This window comes from Echinops telfairi, unplaced genomic scaffold, assembly GCF_000313985.2.
Source record: "Echinops telfairi isolate 266 unplaced genomic scaffold, ASM31398v2 ScPeMD7_35;HRSCAF=133_1, whole genome shotgun sequence".
In the NCBI taxonomy this organism is placed as follows: domain Eukaryota; kingdom Metazoa; phylum Chordata; class Mammalia; order Afrosoricida; family Tenrecidae; genus Echinops; species Echinops telfairi.
The window spans coordinates 214395-220591 of NW_022103933.1; the positions used below are offsets into that span (position 1 = coordinate 214395).

At 39.6% G+C, this 6197-nt stretch overlaps 1 protein-coding gene and 1 pseudogene across 1 annotated transcript in view; one reads left to right on the plus strand and one right to left on the minus strand.

The window, feature by feature from the left end:
* The window catches only part of AKAP10 (A-kinase anchoring protein 10), a 202911-nt gene that overhangs the window by 55394 nt on the left and 141320 nt on the right, over positions 1-6197 (plus strand). The gene's annotated exons all lie outside the window — the stretch shown is intronic.
* Positions 3984-4920, minus strand: LOC101653843 (annotated as a pseudogene).

Sequence of the window (6197 nt, forward strand, 5' to 3'; positions counted from 1 at the left end):
AAAAATGAGCTGATACCAAGAGCTCAAGTAGAAAGAAAATGTTTTGAGAATGATGATGGCAACAAATGTACAAATGTGCTTGACACAATGTATGTATGTATGGTGATAAGAGTTGTATGAGCCCCCAATAAAATGATTAAAAAAAAGAAAAAACCAAAACAGCAACAACAAAAACCACAATAAAAAAAAGAAAAGCATATAAATACTTTCAGGCCTGTTTGTTGACCTTAAGGAATGTTTTTCAGTCTTTTATGTGGGTTGCCACACCCAAAGTCTGTTATTGGCATTCCTGGGGGACTTAATTGCTTAGCTTCACTTGCTCCTTTGTTACATGCCCACCATGTGGTGTGGGCAAATTGAGCAAAATTCCGGCACTGTACTTATAGTGTTGTCCCTCGAAGCTCTATATGTCAGTGAGGGACGTCATGACTCCTGGTGGGTCCAGACCTATGGTCCTTGGTGTGCATTAACTGCTCTGGACAGGCTTGGTGGGCCAGGTTGTATTTCACTCTCTCTGCTTCACTATTCATTTGTTCCTGTGTGCTCAGATCGGACATGCCCCTCTCCCTGAGCTGGTGCTTCAGTGCTGTCCTCTGAAGTGAATTCTTCTGTGTGGCGGGGGTGGGGTATCCCCGTAGTTGGGATTGGGGCCCACCCCACAGACCTTTCTAATGGCCCCCTGTTTCATACCAGTATGTTGCATTCATGTCTTGGCGTGACAAAATAATCTGGTCCCTCTCTCAGTCTCCTGTGGAGATATAAACAATCACCTCCCCTTGGGTGGGTTAGTGCCCCGATCCCCCGCTACCCATGACTTTTCTTTTTTTCTTTCTTTTCCCCTCCTGTTTAGTTGGCTGCCATATGTATCCCTGGAATGGGTCTGGCCCCTGCATAATACCTGGACCTCACCCAGGAATGTATGTATACAGTAGCTATTCCCCTATGCCCCTTTTCCTTTTTTAGCTTACCTGAGGGGAGTCATGTTGTACTTTTACATTTGTGCTTGCCTTATCCGCTTAACATAATTTCCTCTAATTCTTCCCATGGGGCAATATGCTTCATGTGTTCATCACTGCTTTTTAGGGATGCCTGGTACTGCATTGTATGTATGTACCAGTTTTTTAATTGTTTTTCCTATTAATGGAAATTTGGGTTGTTTCCACCTCTTTGGAATAGTGAACTGTGCCATGATGAACATTGGAACACATATTTGTGGCCATGGTTTGTTTCTTGCCTCTTCTGGTATATGGCCTGTAGGGGGATTTCTGGGTCATATGGTAGCTCGATTTCCATCATTTAGATAACGCCAAATCAATTTCCATAGTGGCTGTACACACCTACAGGTCCAACAGCAGTTGACGAGAGTTCCTGTCTCCCCACAACCCCTGTAACACTTATTACTTTCTGATTTTTTTGCATTTGGCTATCTTTGAGGATGTTAGGTAGTATCTTGTTGTTTTAGTTTGCATTTCTTTTATGGCTTATGATTAGGAACATTTCTCATATATTTATTGGCCATTGGGATTTCTACCCTTGTGATACTTCTGTTCAGGTCTTTTGCTCACCTCCTCAGTAGGCAATTAGCTTTTTTTTAATTGAAAGCCAGCAGAGTACTATAGATTTTAGTGATATGGCCTTTGTCTGATGTATCATTGGTAAAGATTTTTCCCAGTCTGTGGGCTCTCTTATTATTCTCTTGGTGAATTCTTTGGATGTACACAGGTGTTTTATCTTCAGTATATCCCATTTGTCAATTTGTGCCACCTTTGTATTTGTTTCTTTCCATATTTCTGTTAGCCTATGTATTCGGTGCACCAAAGTTCTCAAGTTTATCCCAATTTCCTTATTGATGGCCCTAATAGTCTAGGGTTTTACCTCGAGGTGTGTAATCCACCTTGAGTTTATTCTTGTGCATGGAATGATATAAGGGTCTTGCTTCATTTTTCTGCAGAGAGATGTCCATTTTTTCCAGCTTCACTGTTGAAGAGGGCATCTGCTTCCCATTTGATATTTTTTGGTCCCTTATCAAAGATCAGTTGTCTGTATGCTGATGCTTTTATTTCTGGGTTTTCAGTTCTTTTCTATTAGTCTGAGTATCTGTCTTTATACCAGTACCTTGCTGTTTTGACCACTGTGGCTGTATAATAGGTGCTAAAGTCCAGTAAAGCAAGCCCTCCCACTCTGTCCTTCATCTTGAGGAGTTCTTTGCTAATTCTGGGCTTTTTTCCTCTCCATATGAAGTTGGTAATCAGGTTTTCGAATTCTTTGAAGAAAAATGATGGTATTTGTATCAGGATTGCATTAAACATATATAGTTCCTTGGGCAGAACTGACATCTTTACTTATATTCAGTCTTCTAATCCATGAATTATGGAATATTCTTCCATTTGTAGAGGTCACTTTTGGTTTCTTGTAATAGTGTTCTGCAGTTTTCCTCATACAACTTTTTTTTTCAATTAGCTATAATCGCTCCTGGGGTAAACCTCATTGGCTACGATATTGCCACTGCGCAAAGCTGTCTCTTTTGTTTTTTAATCAGGTATATCCTTATATATTTCAATGTGTTTAGCTTTTGTGAAGGGTACTACCTTTTTGATCCCCTCTTCTGTGATCTTGTTCATTTTGTAAAGGAGTCCAATAGATTTCTATTTGTTGATCTTGTATCCTCCCACTCTGCCATATTCTTCTATTGTTTCCAGTAAACCTCTTGTGGAGCTTTTGGGATTTTCCATATATAAAATCCTATCATCTGCGAATAACGATAATTTCACCTCTTCTTTAGACAGGCGAATACCTTTGATATCTTTCCTTTGCTTTATGTTGTTACCTAGGACCTCCAGTACGATGTTAAATAAGAGTGGGGACAAAGGCAATCCTTATCTTGTCCCTTTTTTCAGTGGGATCACTTTCATCCTTTTTCCATTGGCTGCACGTTGGCTGTTGGTTTTTCATATATAACTTGTAATATAATGAAGAATGCTTTTTCGATTCCTATCTTCTTGAATGTCTTAAACAGGAATTGGTCTTGGATGTTGTCAAATAGTTTTTCCGGATCTATCGACATTCTCATGTGGTTCTTAGAATTTTTCATATCAATATGGTGAATAATATATATATTTTTTCTTTTCTTTTTTTAAAATCATTTTATTAGGGGCTCATACAACTTTTATCACAATCCATACACACATCAATTGTGTAAAACGCATTTGTACATTCATTGCCCTCAATGGTGAATAATATTAATGGTCTTTTGTATGTTGAACCCTCTGTGCATCCCTGGTATGAATCCCAGTTGGCCATAGAGAATTATTTGTTTTATGTACTTTTGCATTGTATTGCCAGTATGTTTATTAAGGATTTTTATATTGATGTTCATTAGGCATATTGGTGTGTAGTTCTTGATTCTTGTGGGATCCTTGCCCATTTAGGTATCAGAGTTATGTTCGCTTCATAGAAAGAGTTTGGGAGTTTTCTGTCTTTTTCTGTGTTCTGGAAGAATTTATGTACGATTGGTGTCAGTTCTTCCCTGAATACTTGGTAGAATTCTCCTGTGAAGCAATCTGGTCGGGTGGATTTTTTGGTTGGTAATCAATCTCTTGACAACCTGTCTATTTTTTCTATTTCTATGGTTCTGTTGAGATCCTTTATTTCCATCTGAGATAATCTAGGGAGGAATTGTTTTTCCACATATTTGTCCATGTCTTCTGTTGAATTCATTGGAGTACAACCTTTTGTAGTACTGTACATTCATCTTTTTGATTTCATTAGAGTCAGTTGTAATGTCCCCTATTTCATCCCTCATCCTTGCTGGTGAAATTTGTTCCCCAGCGGTCTGTTTATTCTGTTAGGTTCCCCAGTGGTCTGTTTATTCTGTTAATATTTTCAATGCACTAACTTTCAGCTTCATTTATATTTCCTATAATTTTCTTTCTTTCTTTCTTTTTTAACGAATTAGGCAATTTATTAACCTAGCATCATTTGCTCTAATGTTTCTTGTTGGCAGCTGCCACACATCTGACGATTCTGTCTAGATTTCTCTGTAGCTAAGGTGTCAGTTTGTGGCTGCCATCTTGATCCTTATCCACCATCTTGAGTCCCATCATGGCTTGAAGGACCTGGCAGGCCACGCTCTTGAGATCCTGGCTGAAGTGACACCCTTTCTCTGCCACTCCTCATAGATCTTGGTCAAGGAGCCGACCCCAGAAGCACCTCGACGGTACAGGTGCCGTGCTGTGGAGGCAGCTCGTGTGTAGAACCAGTTATCATCATAGATAGCAAGCTTTTTTATTCTTGGCTAGTGAGTTAGTTAATTGTGTCAGCCTGGCCAGTAATCACACGTGGGGCTAATTGAAAGGCAGAGGGATAAATGGGTGGTGAGCCTCGCCTTTCTAGTTTTCGGGTCTCTTGTTTTGTGATGGTTGCACCGGGTGCAGCTGCCTTAGCAGTTCCCTGCTTCATCTTGCAAAATTGACTTCCTACAAGACATCCCCAAGGAGAAGCTACATGGACCTATCCCGATGCAGCCCTGCGTGCTGGAGCAGCCTTATGGAGACCCCTGCTAGTGCTGAGATGCTTGTTCATTCACTGACTCATCTTTCCTCCTGCAGTCGGCATCATTGCCTCTGTTTTGTGAGGTGGAGGACTTTGTGGACTGGTGTTGAGTTAATGGGTTAATGTTGGACTTGTGGGCTTGGGCAGCACTGGGTTGGGATGTTTTCATGATGCACATTTTCTTTACATAAAACTCTCTCTTATACATGAGTTGCTATGGATTTGTTTCTCCAAAGTACCCAGACTACTACAGCTAGCTTGACAGTGTACCCATTCTGGGACTTTCCGTTTCACGGATTTTTTTAGGAAGGCTGCCATAACTTTGATGCACTCCTGCTGGTTCACTTCTTTTACAGTAACTCCAGGCATCATGTGGCCTCCCTGGTGCCAGTAAGTGGATAGGGCTGTTTTCTTTCTCATGAATCTCAGCCTTGATTTTTATTATTTCTTTAATTTTGCTATTAGTAGGATTGTCTTATTGACTCTGCTAATTGCTGTAAGTTTTATGTCAGCAGGTCAGTCATAAGACTCTTCCTTTTTCATGTGTGCATGTATTGCTTTCAAACTTCCTCTGATAACTGCCTTTGCTGTGTCTCAAATTTTTGGTACGTTGTATTCTCATTCTCATCAATTTCCAGAAATTTCTTAATTTCTTCTCTGATGTGGGCCAGTAGCCACCCCTTTTGCAATATTGAATTATGTATTCTCCAATTGGTTGTCCTTGTTTTCTTAATCATACTTTTTAAAAATTTTCTAGCTTTATGGCATAGTGGTCAGAGAGAGAAATCTGTATGATCTCCATTTGCTTGAATTTACACAGATTCTACTTGTGTCTCAGCATGTGGTTTTTCTTCAATATGTGCCTTGCAGGCTTGAAAAGAATCTCAATTTAAAAAAAAATTTGGGTGGAGAGCTCTTAAAATATCTTTTCAGGTTAAGTTGTCTAATTGTAATGTTTAGATGTGTAGCCTGCTTGCTAAGCTTTTTTCCCAGTGATCTATCTTTCTCAGATAGTACTCTATTAAAGTCACCTACTGTAATTGTTGAGCCTGTAATTTCTTTTTACATCTTTTGGACTGTATGAGTGATGAATTTCATCTGTCTCTCATTAGGCATAAACATATTTATTATGGTCACTGGTTCTTGGTCTACAATTCCCTTGATCATGATATAGTTCCCCCTCCTTATCTCTTGTAATGGCTTGCACCTTGAGATCAATTTTTCCTAGATTAATAAAGCAACCCCTGCTTTTTTTGAATTGCCATTTTCTTGGTATGTTTTTCACCAGCCTTTGATTTTCAGCTTATTTCTGCTGTAATCTTCAGATGTGCAGGCAGCTGATAAACAATTTGTGTTTTCTAAGCCAGTCTGCTGGCCACTGCCTTTTAATGCCTGAGTTCAATCCACTGATATTTTTAGTTATTATGCCCATCTGTAGGCTCTGTGATGTCATCTTTCACCTTTTGTGTCAGGTGTTTTCTACCTCCCTGTCCTTCTTTTTGAGGAGTTCTCTGCTAATTCTGGACTCCTTCCCCCTCCATATGAAGTTGGCTAGCTGTTTTTCCTATTCTTTGAAGAATGGTGGTATTTGTATTGGGATAGCATTGAACTTATATAGTGCCTTGGGCAGAACTGACATCTTTACT